Below are 19,649 nucleotides of genomic sequence, written 5' to 3'. Positions count from 1 at the left end.
AATTTGGCATTTGACTCTGATCTCCTGTGACCTCTGAGATGGTCTTAATTCTTCCTTTTGTTTAAGGTTCTCAGAAACACGAACTTAATTAGATCCAAGCACATGGTGATTGATTTCATTCATGCAGAACTTGCTCTATATTGTACTGTGCATAATGTTATATGGCACATTCACTTTTATTTTTGTGCATTTTTAATTGCTATATGTTTTGTATGAAAAGAGGTAATTTGAGCTGTTGAAGGAGCTATGGTGATATTATAAAATAGAACACCAGATAGTCACACCATCAAGGAATGTAATTTTTCACATTTTTAAACTCAAGAGTGTTCAACATTAAACTACTAAAGTTTTAGTACCATGTCCCAAGATCTACTCTATAGTATATACTTATTGATCTATTGACATCTATATCTATTATTATAATACTATGATATATAAATATATACATTGATATGGATATGATATCTACTGACATGCTTATCTATATAACATTCATCAGATATTCATTGTTTTAGACTCAATTATATCTTGTAACCCAATACATCTTGCTAATATATTTGGTCACGTCACATGTATTACAAAGTCCCTTTGTAAGATAACTTTTTCATAGGACACTCAGAAATACACAAAGATGGCTCTTGACCCACAAATCACAAAACAGGAACAACAATACTTAGACCTACTTGTGGAGCAGAGTATTCTTACTACGATGGTCTTCTGCATGTGTACAAGACTTCTTTGTATATTCCTGCAGCTAGGCGGGAAATAAAAACCCTTTGGATTGTTTAAGTAAATACCAAGCTGTTACACATTAGTTCAAGTAACTGTATGTGATAAATATGGATTCAGACATGTAATAAATCTATGAAGATGACTTCTCTGCGCTTACTTTGAAGAGAAATTCCCTAGCAGGGCAAGGATATCATTTCCTTGATGGCAGATGCGGTTTTAAGACTTTTCAAGGAGGAAGCATGTCTTGCTTAGGCACCTCTGCTCTTCTCCAGCTGAGGAATGCAAGCCAGGGTGCACTATTATTGTTAGACTACAAAGATGAGACCACCCCAGTGGCTCCTGTGAACACTGTCACAGCTGCTCCTCTTCTCTTTGAAATAGTTTAGGGTGATGCATGAAAATGGGGATGCTTTTATCAGCCTCCCACTCAGGGTATGTTCAGCCCACTGAGGAAAATACTTGTGATACACTGCTGACAGAAAACAAAACACGGCCCACACTGCGGGCTGCTGCCAATCAAGGCCTGCAGCTGTGATGGGGAGCATCCACTGACTCCACAGGCTTGCCGCAAGGACCTGTGCTTCACTTATCAGTGATCACAGATCTCCATTGTCCCTGAGCAAGGGGAGCCCCTAAAAACCCCTGGATCACCAATGCTGACATGCATACATAGATGGATGGATGGATAGACAGACAGATAGGCAGAGAGAAAGACAGGATGAATGAATACATGTATATATTCCTTTCCACAAAGCACATCGTTGCTCCCATTAGATTGAATCTAATGATTAGCAGAGGGGAAAAAGTTTGAGCTGCCAACTCCATATCACCCCATTGGAATAGCATCACTCAAGTCCAGACTCCTACTCTCTCTCCCCCAAGCTACCAGGGTGGCCCAACTGCCTCTATGGCCCCTCCAGGGAGTTTCTACTGTGCCACTCACCCTTCCCCAGGGACTCCAGCCATACGTGGCTTTCCCTGGTAACCCTTACCAAACAGCTGCCCCAGCCTCCTGTGCCTGGTCTGCACACCCTTTCTCTCATGTACTGCTTCTCATTGGTCTTCAAGGTTCAGTCGCTTTCTATGGTCAAATCTTTATTAAATGCTGTCATGGCATTAGTGAGTCTTCTTCCATTGCACTTACTAATGTGTCAATAAGAAATGACCAAATCTAATTTTCTATGTTAGCAATTCTATCACTGTTTATCATATCAATGAGCACAGGGTATTGAAGTTATGTGCCTCCCATCCCAAATTGCCAAAACATCATGACTTAGCACCTACTGTGAGCACCATGCCAAGCTCTGGGGGTGTGCTGAAGAGCAAAACTGCCTCAGTCCTGACCTGCTCTTGTAAATTTTTTGTGGTGCTGGGGATGGAACCCAGGGCTTTGCACATGCTAGGAGAGTGCTCTCCACTGAGCTCTAACCTTGATCTCATGACCTTCCTACCTTGGCTCCCCAGGTATCCAGAGTTACAGATGTGCTCTTTTGATGCTTATAGTTTAAAGAAAAAAAAATGACATTAAGTAAGTTTCAAATTACAAATATAACAGGTGTGGGATGAGGTCAGGGGAATGGGGTATGGAGGTTGAGGCTGGTGAGGTCAAAGCCAGGAGTGGGGGGGGGGAAGAGCAAGGGTCAAGGGTCGGGGCCCACAGAAAGGGAGAAGAAAACCTATTTAGGGCAACAGCACCTGCATGGGCTTGGAGAAATACCCTTGAGCAAAGTGTGGAAGAAAGAACTGTGGAAAAGAGTAAATGCTGGTCTTCGTGAGCTTTTCAATGAAGTGTGAACCTGACTTTGAGGGTTCTAGAGAGCCAATGCTGTACACTGGCAGGTTCCCAGCGCTCAAAATGGTCTTCACAAATCATTGACACCGTAGATTTGCATCACAAATGAAAAGCACTGAGTAGAGAAGATGCTACTTTAATATTTTAAAGCATTAGGTAAGTGCCAGGTGCAGTGGTGCACACCTATGGTCCCAGCGGCTCAGAAGGTTGAGGCAGGAGGATCGTGAGTTCAGGGCCAGCCTCAGCAACAGCCAAGCGCTTCTTAACTTGGTGAGACCTCTCTCTAAAAAAATACAACATAGGGCAGGGGGTGTGGCTCGGTGGTCCAGTGCCCCTGAGTTCAATCCCAGGTACCCAAAAAATAAAAAAAGCCTTCGATGAAAACTTTAGTAAACTCAGAATTCCCATGTTCAGGTCCCTCTCATTATTTCAAAGTCATCTATTTGGGAAAACTTAGACCAAGTAACACAAGATTCACATTTCTACTCAATTATATTTTATAATCTATAAAACTATTCAATTATATTTTATAATCTATTATATTTTATAAGTATTCAATTATATTTTATAATCTATAAAACTCCTCCAAAGTACACATTCATGAATAATGAATAATTTAGAAAGTCTAGAACAGATTTTTACATGTTGATATGTCTTTGTATGTACACATATAATATTCCATTTGAAATAATGCAACAGTGTAGGTTATCAAACTCAGACAAAAATATCAATCAACATATTTAACAGCAGCAATATATTAATGGGCCTGACTTAATATATATATTATTAAATATCTTTTAATGGAGCCTATGAATTTGTATATATCTTATTAAATATCTTATTAAGAAGCTCATTACTTTGAATATATCTTATTAAGTATCTTTCATTTCTCAGTTTCATTAATATTCAGCCTTATATTCTTAATATTTTCTTTCATTCAATTTCAAGTGTTTGAGTTAGATATTCCCTGCCTTGAGTCTGAGTGCTGACCAGCCCATAGGTGCCTTGCGACTCCAGACCGAGGCAGCCGAAAGCACAGAGGGAGATTCAGAAAGGAAATACATTCATTGCTCTTTTTTTCTTGATATGATGAATTTACTTACTGCCTTTTAAAAAGAGGCTAATTAGCTTTTTAAAAGCTGCTGGAAATAAATTATAAGAAATATACTAATAGATGATACATATTAGGTTGGCAGGTCAATAATCTTCTCGGAGTTCAAACTGTCACTGTTGAACTGCAGGTTTCCACACACACTCTGGGTCACCTCCTCAGGTATGGGAAACTAGAAAGACATTCCTCCTGGCTTCACAGCAAAGCAAGCTAGACAAGTCACAAGTTCAAAACTTTTGTGAATCTATCAGAGCGCTGTGGTCACAGGGCCACCATGAAGCCCCAAATCCAGGGAGAAAAACCCAACTGCAAAGAAGCCAGCACTTGTCCTTGGGGCAGAGACCACAGGGATCCTGAGGAGATGCAGACTGAGGAGGAAGAGCAGAGTGGAGCCCCTGGGGCCTCAGATCCTCCATCTGACCTTCTCCACTGACCCTGCGGGCTTCATCTATGTCTTCATTGGTTAAACAGCAACAGTGCTGGCTGGGAAGCTCTGGGAATGAGTTTCTTCCTCAGACCCACCCACACCCCATGGAAAAGCTTTAGGGGGAAGGAGGAAGGGGGAAGAAAACACTACTGCCCCAGGGAACCATCAAATAGGGGGCAGCCACAGCAAGGGAGTGGGCAGGACCCCAAGACCACCCACCCCCAAGAACAAAGGGTACAATGTTGGCTTACTGGGAAAGAAAGGCCCCACCCTCTCCACCACCCCACTGAGGGGAGGTGTGAGGAAAGAAGTGTATGAGAGCAGCTAGGAGACAGAGAAAGAGTAAAACCACCTGGAAATCCACCCCACGCCAAGCACAAGGTATCACCAGAGGGGGCAGCCGGCAACTATACCAAGCCTCATATCGCCATCCTCCCCCTTCCTACCCACATTGAATGCCCACAGGAAAACATGAGGGGCTCACCTGCAGGTACAAGAATGACTTACTTCTACCTCGATTGTTTCCATAACACATTCTGCTTTCAACAAGCAATCATAAAAATCTAAAATGATAAAAATTATTGCCAAAGAGGGCCAAAGTTGACGAATGTATACTACCCATTTTTGAGGTGTACAATAAAGCTAGTGTGATCAAGACAGCCTGGTATTTGCTATAGACACACACAGAGACTGTAGAAACAGGTCAGCATTAACATAGGAAGCTAATGTTATATGAAGCTGCAAAGGGAGTCAATTGAATAAGGAGAAGTTTTTTCCACAAATGATGCTGAACAAATGATAACAACTGGATGTCCAGATGCAAAAAAAAGATGAACCTGGACCCATATCTCACCCTTCATACAAAAATAAGCTCAAAATGGATCACAGGCTTCAGTGTTGAACTATAAAGCACCTAGGAAGATCTTTTTTGTGATTTTGAGTTAGGAAAACAGTTTTCAGACCCTACCAAAAAGTAGGATCCACAAAAGAAAAATAAATTGAAAACTTTTATCTGTATCAAAATTAACTTTCAGACACTGATACAAGAATAAAAAGTCAAACAAAAGACTGACAGAATATATTTCAGAATAAAGACTTATATTCAGAATACATGAAGAACCCTCAAGCAATAATAAAAAACTATTTTTTTTTAAATAGGAAGAAGACTGAAACACACACTTCAGAAAAGATACAGGAGTGTCATATAACGCTCAGTGCTACACAAATTAAGGACAGTGTCCCTCCCCTGAGTTCTGAGGAGGCTGACTCTTTGCTACACAGTGAGCTGAAGGTTTGGTTTTTCAGAGGCAGATTAGGTTTACTTTATACTTGATATCCAGAACAGTGCTTATTCATTCCAATGTTATATCTTTAAACATAAAAATGTTCAACATTATTAATTAATTAGGGAAATTTATAATTAGGAAAATTCAAATCAAAACTACCAGGAGATACCATAGACTCTCTGAACAGAATGAATCCTGAAAACAGCAAGGGTCTGGGCCACTACAGAACATGCACACAGTCACCTCTACCTGCACAATCACTTGTGAGGTCGGAGCTTCCTAACATGCACCTTTCAGGGCCCAAAAATCCCCCCTTCCTGGTATTACTAACTGAAACTCGCAGCCACACACACACACACACACACACACACACACACACACACACACACACGCACACATACAAATGTACATAAGTGTTAATAGTATCTTTATTTATAATCCTCCAAACTGGGAACAACCCAGATTTTCTTCTACTGGTGAATGGGCAAACAAACTAAGTATCCAGACAAAAGAAGGCCACTCTGCCATTAAAGGAAAAAATTCAGTGCCTCACACAACGTGGATGAATCTTAAATGCATTCTGTAAATGAAAAGACCCAGATTCAGAAGACTGCATGTAAGACTGCATTTGTATGACACTTAGACAAACAAAATTATAAGGACAGGTCAGAGGTTACAAAGGTTGACATGAGAGCAGGGTTCTACAAAAGAGAAGCAAATGGGAATGTGGGGGTGACAGCTGCTGTGTATCATCACTGGCGAGAATTCAGGACTGTGTATCTGTCAAACTTACAGAAGTGTATTCCACAGAGAGTCAATTTCACTGAATGCAAATAAAACTGATAAATTACTACTGTTAATCTGTCTCTGAAAAAACAAAACCTGCAGCTCACTGTGGAGCAGCAAGAAGTCAGCTGAGTCAGAATTCAGGGACTGACGCTATCCTTAATTTGTATACCACTGAGCAATTCATTTAGAAAAAAAACTTGTTAATGGGATGTCTTCTTTCCAGTTGGTACCTGGAGGTTCCAATGCTCTTAGACCAGCTCATTTCCACGGAAGGTGCCATCTGCTCCTAGTAACACACTGAGTCAAAACCCTGCGTCTCTATCTTCTAGGACAGGACCAGCCATCAGCTCTTGGTGAGCGCACTCACCTCCTTGGAGAGCTCCTGGCTCTGGGCACAGAGCCCTTGACATGTAGAACCTGCCCAGTTGTCTGCTCCCTGCTACAGTGTTCACCCCTCTTCTCCACTCCCTGGAGCTCAACCCAGGTGTCACTTACCAGGCAGGTCTTTGCGACATACTTCTCTAAAGCTACCAGGAAAGGATGTCAACATCTGTACTGCTAGAACAGCCATCAAGGTCCATCACAACTGTAATTAACTAAGGAACCAAGGAACTGGGGAAGGAGGAGCCACCTACATAACAATGACCATTAGATTTTTAGCAGTTAGCAAAGGACCCTGCAAAAAGTGAGGATCGATAAATACTTACTGACTGAATTAATGAACAAGTAGGTTTATTTTAGTGTTGATATCCAGAACAGTGTTCATTCGTTCCAGTGTCACATCTTTAAAAGTAAATTCAACAGTTCATTGCTGGCTCACACTCAGCTCTAAGGGAGCTGTTTTACTTAATTTCATGTGTTAATCTGGTTGGGCCAGGGGTGCTCAGGTACTGGTCAAACATTGCTCTGGGCATGTCAGTGAGGGTGGTTCTGAATCGGTGGACCAGTGAGCAGACTGCTCCCCTCCTGTGCGGTGAGTTGAAGGCCTGCCTAGAAGAGAGAGCTGATGTGGCCACCTGACGCCTGAGATGGGATACTAGCCTTTCCTGTCTTCAGACTCAAAAAACTCAGTCCTTCTTGGGTTTAGAAAATGCCGACTTTCAGACTAACACTTCAACTACCAGCTCTGTGGATTCTCAGGCCTCTGAATTCAGACTGGAAGTATCTGTTGGTTTTCCAGGTCTGTAGTCTGCTAATGACAGAAGCTGGAACTTCTAACCCTCCATAACTGTCTGCTAAATCCTTATAATAAATCTATTTGTTAGTGGTTTCTCAGGAGAACTCTAATATAGGACCTCCTATAAAATTTTTCCCTTACATTGGTTACTTTCTTAAATTCCTGACATACTTAGACTTTTTAAGGCACACTCTGTATCTTGTACCCACAACCCTTCCTACCATCTGCTGCCCCCACTTCACTGTGTCCAAGGACTGAATATGGCCCACTGTGTGACTTTTTGGTTTGAGTTCTAGGAAGAAACAAACTAAACTGCTCTACAGGGACCTGCTAAACCTACACAAAAACAAACAAAACAAAAAATGTGTCATCATTAGGAAAAGGGTACTTTTCAAATATGGCAAAACCTAGTGTGATCACTTCAGAGGAATAGTGGAGACTCAATATTTTCTTTAGACTTCAGAGGTGCTCTAAAGAAACAATCCTGTACCAACCCGATATTCCAATTCCACAAGGGTCACACAGTTCCTTAGCTGTCATGCTCCTGGTGAGTACGTCAGTGTGTCACCATATAAATCTCAAAGGAAAAGCTCCCTCCACATACCACCTCACCGTCACTGGCTCTGGCCCACTGTAATGTTGAGGGAAGTGCACCTTCTGAGAAAAGTCTGTTTTTTTAATATTCATAATAGTTCTATTTCATGCCAGCAAGAGCATTTCCCCAAACCATGTATTTCCAACTAAAAAGTTAAAAATAATAGATATTGATAACTAAAACTTAAACAAAATGTGGCTCAGTACAGCCCTGGCCTACCATGTGAGGCCCTGGGTTTGTCCCCTAACAACACAAAGTAAATGATTTAAAAATTCTAAAAAAGTTGGACAATACAAAAAAAACTAAAAATATTTGCAGCTATTTGAAATAAACAGCATTACTTCTTTAAACACTTGTTCAATTGAAGGTTTACTCCAACTAACCGCCATAGGCTCCCAACACTTCCCCAATCCTCGAATGCTGTTAGGTCCACTATTTTTGTTCAAATAATAGGACCAGAGAACTCTTTCAACCGGAGGCAAAGTTATATTTCATTAAATTCATTGATCTTTGAGAGTGTGAAAGGAAAAATAAATAAGGATAGAAAGAATTCACTGAAGATCACACACCCTTAGCAAATGTGTGTCTCCAGCATGTTTTCTGAGATAAACTCTTCAATCATGTTTGTTATTAAATAGCACCAACATGCACTGACTCAACAAAAGGCATCTCTTTGTTATGGACTTGGGAGAACGCGGTATAGGAATGTGAGGAGGAGCAACCAGACAGGACTCAGACAGGAGGATAAGTCAGATGGAAAGGAACAGATAAAGGTTCTGGGACTCACACTCTGAACAGGAAGCAACTCTCCCACTGCACTGCACTTGGGACTCAGAACTCCTCAAGTCTCCTGCACGCACACACACGCACTGTGCTTTCCAGTGATTCTAAAAGTGAGAAGAATACTTCAATCTTTAACTCCCTGAATGCTAAAATTCCAGTTATTTCCCTGGCCTATGAGCAAAGCAATATTGATGCAATAATCATGGAATGTTACTGAAACACAGTTTTTAGGAGCGATTTCTCATTCTGCTCTAAATATACAAAGATTTGGATTTGTCATGCAATTGTTTAACCCTTCCTAAGTCTCCTAAATAGTGCAGTAAGAAGGAAAAATAGTTTTTATCTGAAAAACTGTGAGCATCTGGTGAAATAAAATGGGGGAAGAAGAGAAAATTTTGAATACAATAATAGCAAACCAAAATTACTGATCTACTTGAAAGCAGTGTATTATTTCAAGCTGACCTACTTCCAAAAGTGGATAAAGAACCAAAATTCTCAAGTAATAAACACAGGGAATCATATGTGAACCCTGAAAAGTATGTCTAAGGAGTGATATAACTGGCAGCTGTTTTTATTCAGTGGCTTTCTCCTTGGATGTGATGGTTACAGGGATGTAAGCTATTTGTCTCATAAATCAAATATATTTGGTGTATATGCTAATCCATTTTCTCCTTCAAACACACCTAAAACTTGAACATAAACAACCATCTAGCTATGGTCCAAATGCCTGCATTCCTCCCAAGATTCACAGATTTAATCCTAGCCTCCAACGTGTCAGGGTGGCCTCTAGGCAGTGAGTGCATAGAGGGGCAGAGCCCTCAGGAATGGGATATTAGTGCCCTTGTAAAGGAGATCTCAGAAGCTGGCTTATCCTTTTGCTACCTTGCGAGGACAGAACAAGAAGGTGTCAGCAATGATCTTCTGTGATTTATCAGAATGTGCCTTCAACACACAAAGACTGCTGTTGCAGGTTTCATCTTGTTGCTGCATTCAGTAAAACAAGGAAAGTCAAGGGCCTTTTGCAGGGTGAAGAACAGTAGGCCCCAACACCAACCTCCCCTGTAGCAACTGGCAACTGAGAGAGAAAAATGAAAACTGTATTTTTACCAACACGAGGGGATTGCTAAAGCAAGAAAATGAGATGAACTGGAACTCCAGAGCAGGAGCTCTTTCAAAGTGAGGAACAAAGTGACTGCTGGTTTCTTCTCAGGGGTCATTTGTTGATTTGTGCACACGTGCTAATTCTACAGGTGCAGACTAAGAATTGTGACTGGGCTGCCTTAAGGGACTCTACCAAGGGAGCAAAGCCAGCACGGTTTGTAGGAGTCAGTGTGTCCCTTTTAAGGAGCAGAGTGCATGTGTGATGGGTCCTGAAAACAAGGTTCATTTTCCCTAAGGGACTTTGCTAAACTGTGGGCTGTGCTTAGAAGCCTGAGAGACCAGGCCAGGTGTGTCTAAAGCCACCTTGAGGGCTCCTCTGGAGGCATGTGAGAGAAGAATTCTGCTAAGCCAGAATGCTTGCTTTAAACACAAAACTCCAGGATGTGTAAGGAATCAAGGCCAAAAGCACCACACATTAACATCTCCCAGGGAAGTGAATTAGCAAGCCCTCAGAGCTGAGCAGAGCTGACCAGCCCAACTATGCCAAGCACAGACAGGAAGCAGAGGCCTTCCCAAGGTCAGCAAGGACCCCAGCCCAGCTTGCTGTCACCTGCACCAGTTCCTCACCAGCCTGGCCAAGCAGGGAGGGGGAAAGCCTTCTCTGCCACGGTGATCATCTATCACCATCTGACATACAAATAAAATACTGTTAGATAGGAAAAGGCAAAGAATAAGAGATGAGTAATCTATAGAAAAAAAGATAATTAATATAGGCTGAAAAATTACCCAGAGTTTAAAATAACTGTGATTAAAATATTGGAGAAAACAGATATATATATAAAAGGGTGAGAGATGGAGAATTCCAACAACAAATGGAAGCTACAAAAATCAGCAATGAAAATTCCATAACAGAACTAAATAACATAATTATTAGACATTAGAGAGTCTAGATGCATTCACTACTATCCTGATTACAACACAGACAGAACAGAAATTCACAACACACAGAACCTGACAACAAAGCAAAAGCTGGTGGCCTAGTGGAAAAATGAAAATTCAATACACACTACTACAAGCCCATAAATGGACAGAAGTTCCAAGGGCAGTTGGAGGCATGACACAGAGTGGAAGATGAAAATGCACACCCCACGGCCCAGCAACCTGGCCCCCAGCAAGCAGGCTGCAGCACCTCTCTTTTACTCCTAGTACAGGTTCAAAAGGATGCTTGAGAATGTTTTCAGCAGCACAGCACTGCTTCATGAAGTTATACAGCTGCGCACATTTCCAAATGAGTCACAACAAGACAACAGAGAACTGAATATGTAATGGCTCACAGAACAGAATTCTGCCCATACACTAGTGAATGTGAATCATTAGCCCCATGTAACAGGACACACCTAAAGGGCAGTGTTACACAGAAGGTGCAACAGGGTGACACCAGGGGTGCGGCACCATCCACACACAAGGGCAGTTTGCTAAGTGTAAGCTGGATAGGCCTGGGGGACCCTAGGCCTCAGATCATTTCAAAAAAGTCACTCTGTCCCAAGGTCAAGGTAGGGTTTTCCAGAGTACATATGTAGAAGCAGAGCTGGAAATGCATCTGTCCTTTAAGTCCAATATTTAAAACCATTTGCAAAGAATGAAAAAGCCACTTAAAAGTGCTGGTTTTGGTTTTTCATTCCCACTTATTTCTTCATTGGATAATATAGGTATTCTTTCATCAAAATTTTATTTATGTTTGCATGTATAGTTTTATTATTCTCATTACATTAAAACATTATATAAAATTATCAATTTAAGTTTCAAATACAGCTAATGCTGATAGATATAACCTACATAAAAAAACAGCTCTTTGGATCCTCAATAAATTTTGAGTTTAAAGGGTAACTAGAATGAAGGTGCTTCAAAAGCATGGCTACAGAACAAACCCTGACCAGCCGATCTGCACACCTCCTCTGTGCTCAAGCCACGTGGCTGAAGAACAGATTCACAGGATGCTCACCTAGGGCTGGCTGGATTTAGGAGGGACACACAGGGTTCCTAAAGTGTAGATTGTTTTCTTTAAAACAAAATCAAATATAGATTTGAAGCAAATATGGAAAAAAGTGGGTGTGTATGTGTATTTGCTTTTCTACTTATTTCACTATTTAACTGAAACACTTTCAGGTAGGGAATCTATCACTTGCCCCACAAATTCCTTTTCTCCAACTGTATATTTCCTTTGGTGTCATTACTTTTCCCTGTGAATCCCACTAGGTCCACTGGGTGACGTCTATTTCTCTCAGCAACTTCACACACACACTGACTGAGAGTAGACCTAAAAAGTTTTTCCCCTTTTTCCAAATGAATATGTATTTTTACTGATAATCTTTCAGAAATAGGAACCCCACAGATGAAATTATAGTTTTATGGACAGGTAAAAGGTGACCTCAGAGACTCCATCACATGACATAATCTGATGCAATGTCCTTAAAAAAAGAGTCAATAAAAGGGAATGTCAACATCATTTGAAAAATAGAAATAAAATAATCAAAAGTACTGGTTTAAAACAGATCCTTTTCACCTATAACTATCTTTCATGTATATTTAAATTTCTGCACACATATACACACACACACACACAAACACACAAGCACACACACACACAACCATGGATGAAAAAGGCTGACATGGTTAAAGCAATACAACTTACCAACTGACCAAAATGACAATGTTTTAAATTAAAATAAGTAGTTATCCATTAATGCAAGCAATAGTTACTGAGTCCCTAAGGCCTAAGAACACAGGAGAATAAAACAGGCATTCACTCTGTTCATTCCAACAGGCAGAAGAGAATGCACACAGAAATACTCCAGATCATGATAGATACTACAATTCAGAAAGAAGACAAAGTAGGGAGATGTGGTTTTGACTGGAGAGGGAGACTCCACAGAGCTCAGTGGAGAGGGAGGCCTGAAGAGGGCACTCCAGCCATGACAGGCTGGCAGCCAGCCAGACCTCTCTTGGCTGGTCTCACCTCCTTCACAAGGTAACAGGACCATGCGGGAGGAGCACAGAGCAGGAGCACAAGAGGGAGACAGCAGGCTGAAGGGCGGGCAGGGAGCCGACCAAGAGAAACTCGGGGGGTTCAGCAGGGCAGTAACATGATCTGAGGCTTGGACTGTCTGAAGACAGAGGGACCTAGCATCAGGAAGGCAGGGAGCCGACCAAGAGAAACTCGGGGGGTTCAGCAGGGCAGCAACATGATCTGAGGCTTGGACTGTCTGAAGACAGAGGGACCCAGCATCAGGAAGGCAGGCGAGGAGGCCACTACTGTGGTCCTTCTGGCAAGAAACAGTGGCCTAGGAGCAACCATGGATGGCAGGCAGGAGGAGGAGGACAAAGGAGCCCTGGGCTCAGGAAAGGGCTGAGTACAGCTTAGCAATCAACAGCGATGCTCAGATTCTTAACAAAGAAATAATGACTTCCCCTTTGGAATATTATGTTCTCAGTCTGTGTTTTAGCTATTTTCTTACAAGGGTACAGCAAAATACCAAAACTCAAAATAACAATGATTTCTCCTTTGTTCTGTCTGTGTATTTTGATCTGCTCTATCCTGGACAAAAGGTGCAGACGGGTCTGTCCCTCCTCACCTCTGTCCTCACTCTGGACCATCTCCAATCCTGGGTAGATTCTTGTGCAAATGATGGTAGAAACACAGGAGGACAAATCCCACTTTAAGCCTCTGTTTGAGAGGTCATTTTTACTAATGTCCCACTGACCACAGTAAACCTCAGGGCTGAGCCAGAATCACATGGCAGGAGATACCCACTTCTCCATATGATGAAGACCATGGGTACTCAGAGGGACAAAGGACACAGGTAGTAACTCAGCCAACACAGGGTCAGTGTGGTCAAATCAAGACATGGTGCACTAGAAAGGCAATGACATTTAGGATCTTTATGAGATTAGGATAACAGGATAGAGAAATTGGTTTGAAATTTAAAAGAAAATGATGAAATCTGAAGACATCAATAAGATCAATAGAGACTAATGATCACAACCAACCAGAAATTTGTAAGAAAAGACAACAAGTATTCACTTATTTTAATTCATAAAATTAAGCAATTGTATTTCATAAAATTAAAAATAGCAAAATCACTCAACAAAGTAAGAGGCTAAATAAACTTTTAAAAAGTTTCATAGTTTCACCAAGTATATAATACTCTTACTTAACATTAAGAAAAATAAGAATACGCTTACTTGTCCATATCACTAAAAATGACTGTTTGCTATGCTTAGAAAATATTTCTTAAAAGAATGAATGTGCTACATATGCTCTGCTGAAGTCATAGAAACATGCTGTGCACCTGAGAGGAGGCAGAACTGAGTCATGAAGAGTTTTCAATGCTAAGCAGAGAACTCTGCATTGGTTATGCAGCTTACCACAGGCAAGAGGAAGGACCTGAAGAAGGCATTGGGCAACTGTGCACAAAGGAATCCAACAGACTGACCAGGAACAGGTGAATACAAATTCTAAATTAGTAAAGAAATTCAAGAACTAATCCAAGAAACAGGTGAAATATCTTAGACAGGAGTAATATAATAGGAGAGAGTCAAAGAAAATGCTAGAATCCAGCCTAGGGCAGTGCTTCTCAATCTCAAGGACACTAGGGTGCAGTTACAAGGCAGATTCTGCATTAGGAACCAGAGATTCTGACTCTTCATCGACCTGCAAGGTGAGGCCAGCACTGCTATCTTCACGTCACTTTTGAGTAGAAAGGACACAGAGAATGGAGCCATTATGGAGAACTTCCTATGCATCAGCTTTCCCAGCACTCCAGACACTGCAGGAGCATCTCATCACATGCTCTCCCACCATGCCATGGCCTCCTTCATGGTGCACACCAAATATAACTTGTGTGTCCAGTTTTGATGTTCTGTTCAGTGTACCTCCTCCCACTTAACTCGGTGCCTTACTTGGCGCACCACTTCAGTCTTGATGCTTAACTTAGCATGCATCTGGCACATGGCCTGTACCGAGGATTTAAGAAATGAATAAACAGAAATACTGGAAAAGAAGCAGGTCTGAACACTCCAGGGTTAAAAAGGGCAGGTGCGTGCAGAGAGATGCTACTGAGAACAGATAGAGGCTCTGGGAGCAGATCTGTTTGCTGTATTAATGTGGACATTGGAGCCATGAAAGAAAATAATGTAGGGGAAACACAAAGAAAGAACATCAAATGAACCTCTCAGGGGTACTCTTGAGAGAACCTAGCGGAGGTGACAGCAAGGAATACAGTCAGCAGGAGGTTTTCAAAGAAAGAACACTCAAATAATGAAAAAAAAATGTTTTAAAACACAGCCTCTGGGCCAAGGCAGATGGAGCACTGAGCACAGCCACAGGCTAAGCCTCCGGCTGGAAATGGGAGATTTTATGAGGTTCAGGAGGAGCAGGAGACAGGGAGGAAGGGAGGAGACAGCACTCCCTGTTCACACCCAAGCCTTCCTGCTGCCCATCTGAAGGAAGAAGCAGCCTGGTGTGTTTGAAAATGTCTCCAAGAGCCAGGCTGTCATACAGGAATAAATGAAATGGTCTCTTATAAAGCAGGGACGGGGCTTGGCTCAGATCAGAGCATGCAGCACATGCCCCCTCCCCCATACAAACAGCAGCTGACCCACTTCAGGGGAGTAAGAATCCAATACTGTTAAAATGGACATTTTTATTTTTTTGTCTCAGGAACACACAAAAATCGGAATATGTGTGTGAAACTTCCTGAATTGGGCAGAGAATATATTGAATTTGTAGTGTACCACTGTATTCTCTCTGGCCTATACAAACAAGCAAAAACACGACTTATCCAAAGTGAATAAAAGTACAAGACTGCAGAGGAGAACGGAGAGTTTGGCTGGCTTTGAGCAGACCAACATGCAAAAAGGGCTGATGTGTTGAGCCACCAAAGCACAGGTGGCCGAGGCCCAGGACAACAGGCACAGCAAGTGGCCCAGAGCACACAACAAAGCAGGAGGCCTTCTCTGTGAGGCCCAGGAACCCACCCAGCATGGAGAGAAAGGGTGGAGGAGGGGTGGGAGGCTTGAGATAAATGGAAGTCCACGCTGAAGTCCACCCGACACAGCTCCAAGTCTAAAGCAAGAGGGCCACCATGGAAAATGGCCTCAGACTGGAAAAACTGTTTCTGAAAATACACTGATTTGTTTATTTTAAATTTGGACAGTCCCAATACTTTTCAGTGATCTTTTCATCTGACAATATTTGAGCATGGACAGCGATGGCTATCTGAAATGGTACCAGGTGTACAAGACGGATTACGGAAGGAGAATATTCTGGGGAGAAAACACTCCACAAGTGAGGGCAAGAAGGCAGCAGCCCTCCTGCTCTGAGCCCCTTTGTTGACTGTGCCCAAAACTCCAGAAGCCAGTTGAGACAGGAGACAGCTATCTGGCCACTTAAAACTATATTCATGCTCAACAGCAGACAGCAGGTTAATAAATTAATCACCATACCAGCCTAGTCTGCAGTTAAAACTGACCTAAATCATCAACTACTTCTGTTTTCTCTTATGAAGAGTTTGGGCATTCTTTCAGCTAGGCTGCGACAGTCTAGATGGGCAGCAGCATTTTATGCTGCTCTCCCTCAGAGGACAGTTGGCATTATGGTATGTAAAGTGCCACCCAAAGCACGAGGGTCCATATAAAAAATTCATCAGAAATGATGTCATAAAGAAGCATATGCCTAACAGAAGTGGTACGAGATACAACATATGCCTAACAGAAGGGGTACGAGGACAACTCAAGGTAGAAGTCGAGAGAGAGAAAAGTGAAGAACCATCAATGCTACAGAAACAGATAAAAAACTAGGAAAGAACAGTCCATCATTGAGGGACTCTTATTTGACACAGCAACAAGTGTCAGGGTGGTCTCCCAGTTCGCCATCTTGTCCTACCAAGCCACGCTGCCTTCCACCATGGACTTGAGTTTCCTGCTGAACTCTCAAAACCTATACAACTGATCTTAAATTGTCATCACAGTTTCATTCTGTCTATGCTTCATATGGGGTGCCCTGAAGACACTCTTTCTTCCTACTCCACAGGGCGACACAGGAAGCCATGCCACACACAGAAGACTCACTCCTGGTCCTGCAGATGTTGGCCTGAAATGAACACAGGCTCTAACATGACCACAGTGAGGGTCGGGAGTTCCAGCTCTGTGCCAGACACCTCCCACAAAGATCCCAGAGTTCAAGGCCCGAGAGTAGGTTCACCTGGAGCTCCAACCAGACCCAGCCCAGGCACCCTCCAGCCCCTCCCCAGGTCTGGATACTAGAAGGCGTCTTGCAGTCCCAGGTTACCAAGGGAGCTCCACTCTAAGCCAACTCTAGACAAGGGCCGTGCAACAAGACACATAAGGTCCTAACAGAAGCGGAAGGGGCAGGAATGGAAGAAGCCAGTCCAAGAACGTGATTATTTCAACTTAGTTCCACTAACAACAGAATTGGAAAAATCATCAAACTCCAAAATTAGTTAAAAATACAACGAAAAAGCAACAACAGAAATTAATGTGTCTTATTTACCTCAGCTATTCTTGCTCTACAGAAATAAGAATTCAAGCTCCATGAAGGTAGGACTCTGCCTACTCTGCTCACTGCTGGATCTCCCTAAATCAACCTAACACAGCTCATCTGATTTAGTAATAGATACTTTTTTAGCTATTTACTTTTTCTTCAGTTTTTCTTTCTATTTTTCCCTATATTTTACTCTTGATACTAGGTGAAACACATAATATTGTATGAAATTTTTTTATGAACTGTTCTTAAAAACACACAGCATTTGCTCTCAATATTTGCGGTTAAGAATTAATGATATAGTACATAGGTAGCTCTGTATTTCCTGTTGAAGGATGACCACTCCAAGTACTAGTTCTTGCCAGTTTTTGGCATCTGGGCAATTGCGAGGGAACTGGTTCAGATTATCTCTTATGTGGCAGACATGACAAACCACTGTTTACACCTTCTTAATCCAAAGCATTCATAAAGTGCATTTTTCAAGACAGCAGATTCTTAATAAATGGGTTCCTGGGTCTTAAGATGTCCAGGTAATCCACAATTTCCATAAGTAAATAAAATGAAACAATCAAAAATATCTTAGTGCAAAATGCCATATATTAAAAGCTTATTTACAGTTTACCCATCAATCTCAAAAATCCATACATCTCATCTCTGACACTTTCAATAAGTTGGGACACTTACCCCTCAAAGATACTCATTCTATTTCCCTTTTGCATTATTTTCTTCTATGGTTGTAATTCCTAAGCAGCCAGATTTTAATAATTTAATATCGATTTTTGAAATCTTTTCACCCTAGAAAGGGAGAGAAAGAGACCTGAAGCACTTGATGGAGTGACACCCTTCATTTTGGCCAGAAGGCTCTGAGGCCTTCTGGTGGAACAACCCCTCCAAGGAAGCGCTCTCAGCTCGCCATGCCTGGCAGTCAGGGGCTGTCGACTGGACTCGCCACACTTCTTTGTTGGTATTTTGCAAAATCTAGGAAAAGAACCCCAGGGTTGCGGCGGGATGGGAACTGGTTAACAGAAACGGGAAGGGGACAATCCCTTCCACTAATGATGAATCAAACACACTACAGCGTGACTCCTTCCCTGTGCCGCACCAAGAGCGACACGCAGGACAGGGTCTGACGCCACCTCCCGCTCCACGCAGCGGCGAACTCCTCCAGAGCACGGGCGCGGGACAGCGGCGCCGGCGGGGCAGCCTGAGTCCAGCTCGGCCGGGAGACAAAAGGGTCCGGGTCCGGTGCCCGGGCCACCGCGGCTGGCCACCTGGCAGAGACTGCGCCCCGCACCGCTGTCCCGCGGCCCCGCAAGCCTGCCGCCGCCCGCCCCGTCCCTGGGGTGTGTCAGCGGGAGGGCCGGGGTCCAGCGCGGCGCCCCCAACCCTCCTGGCCCGCGGCGCGGGGCGCCCCAGAGCGGAGGTGGCGCGGAGGGGTGGGGGGTCTCCGCCAGCCCCGCCACAGCCGCGTGCTGCCGACCAAGGGAGGGCCTCGCTCCCGCCGCCACCGACCCTGGGCACCGCAGCCCTGCCACCGCCGCCCCTCGGTACCTGGGGCCCCGCCGCCGCAGCCGCCGCCGCCGCCTCAGGCCCTGGCTGCGCAAGAAGCCGCCTCAAGCAGCGCTCCCGGATCCGGCTGCAGCCACCTTCTCTGCCGGGCTGCGGTGCGCTCCCAGCTGCAGATTCGCCTCTTGGCTCCCTGCGACGGCCAGCTCCAACTGCCCCAGCAGCCCCGGCCCTTCAGCTCCTCACCCCCACCTGCTAGCGACTGCCACCGCCGCCATCAGGGCAGTGACTGTCTAGGGCAGCGACTGTCTAGGGCAGCTAGGACCCACAAGCTCCGCTGTGCCGCCAAAGCTCCGCCCCTAGGCCCCGCCCGCCCTTTCTTCGCACGCCCAGGCACCGCCCGCCCTCGAGGCCCAGCCTCCCAAGTCCGACCGGCCTCACCCGCCTGAGCAGGCCACGCCCCGGCGTCAGCCCTTCTTCACTCGCTGGCGAGCGCCCCGCTCCTGTGCCTTTTCCCTTCGCTCGCCGGGGCAGGTCCCCTTGAGCTGCGCGGGCCCCGCCCTTGAGCCCTTTCCCCGCTTCCCTGGCGGCCCATGCCCACCTCCCTCCGCCGCTAGCCTGCCTTTGTCCTGCAGGCCGCGTCCCTCCCTCGATGCGCGCCTCTGAGGCCACTGAGCTCGCAGCCCCGCGCGGGCCTGGTCGCCTTTCGGTCCAGGGATGCTTTCCTAGCCCAGAACTCCACGAGGGATGGGCAGAGGGGGGACGCTGCCGGCTGCGCTGGACGCTCCG

At 44.0% G+C, this 19,649-nt stretch overlaps 1 pseudogene across 1 annotated transcript in view; it reads right to left on the bottom strand.

Moving 5' to 3' along the window:
* Window positions 1-19,213, bottom strand: part of LOC144373842 (secernin-1-like) — a 50,776-nt pseudogene extending 31,563 nt beyond the window's left edge. The window contains exons 1-2 of the transcript XR_013433381.1: window positions 18,906-19,213; window positions 18,039-18,149 (exon numbers count right to left, since the gene is read on the bottom strand). The product of XR_013433381.1 is annotated as a secernin-1-like (transcript). The remainder of the gene's footprint in view (window positions 1-18,038; window positions 18,150-18,905) is intronic.
* Window positions 19,214-19,649: the final 436 nt, after the last annotated feature.

Source organism: Ictidomys tridecemlineatus, unplaced genomic scaffold (assembly GCF_052094955.1).
Source record: "Ictidomys tridecemlineatus isolate mIctTri1 unplaced genomic scaffold, mIctTri1.hap1 Scaffold_51, whole genome shotgun sequence".
NCBI lineage: Eukaryota > Metazoa > Chordata > Mammalia > Rodentia > Sciuridae > Ictidomys > Ictidomys tridecemlineatus.
This window is presented reverse-complemented; position numbering and strand designations above follow the sequence as displayed.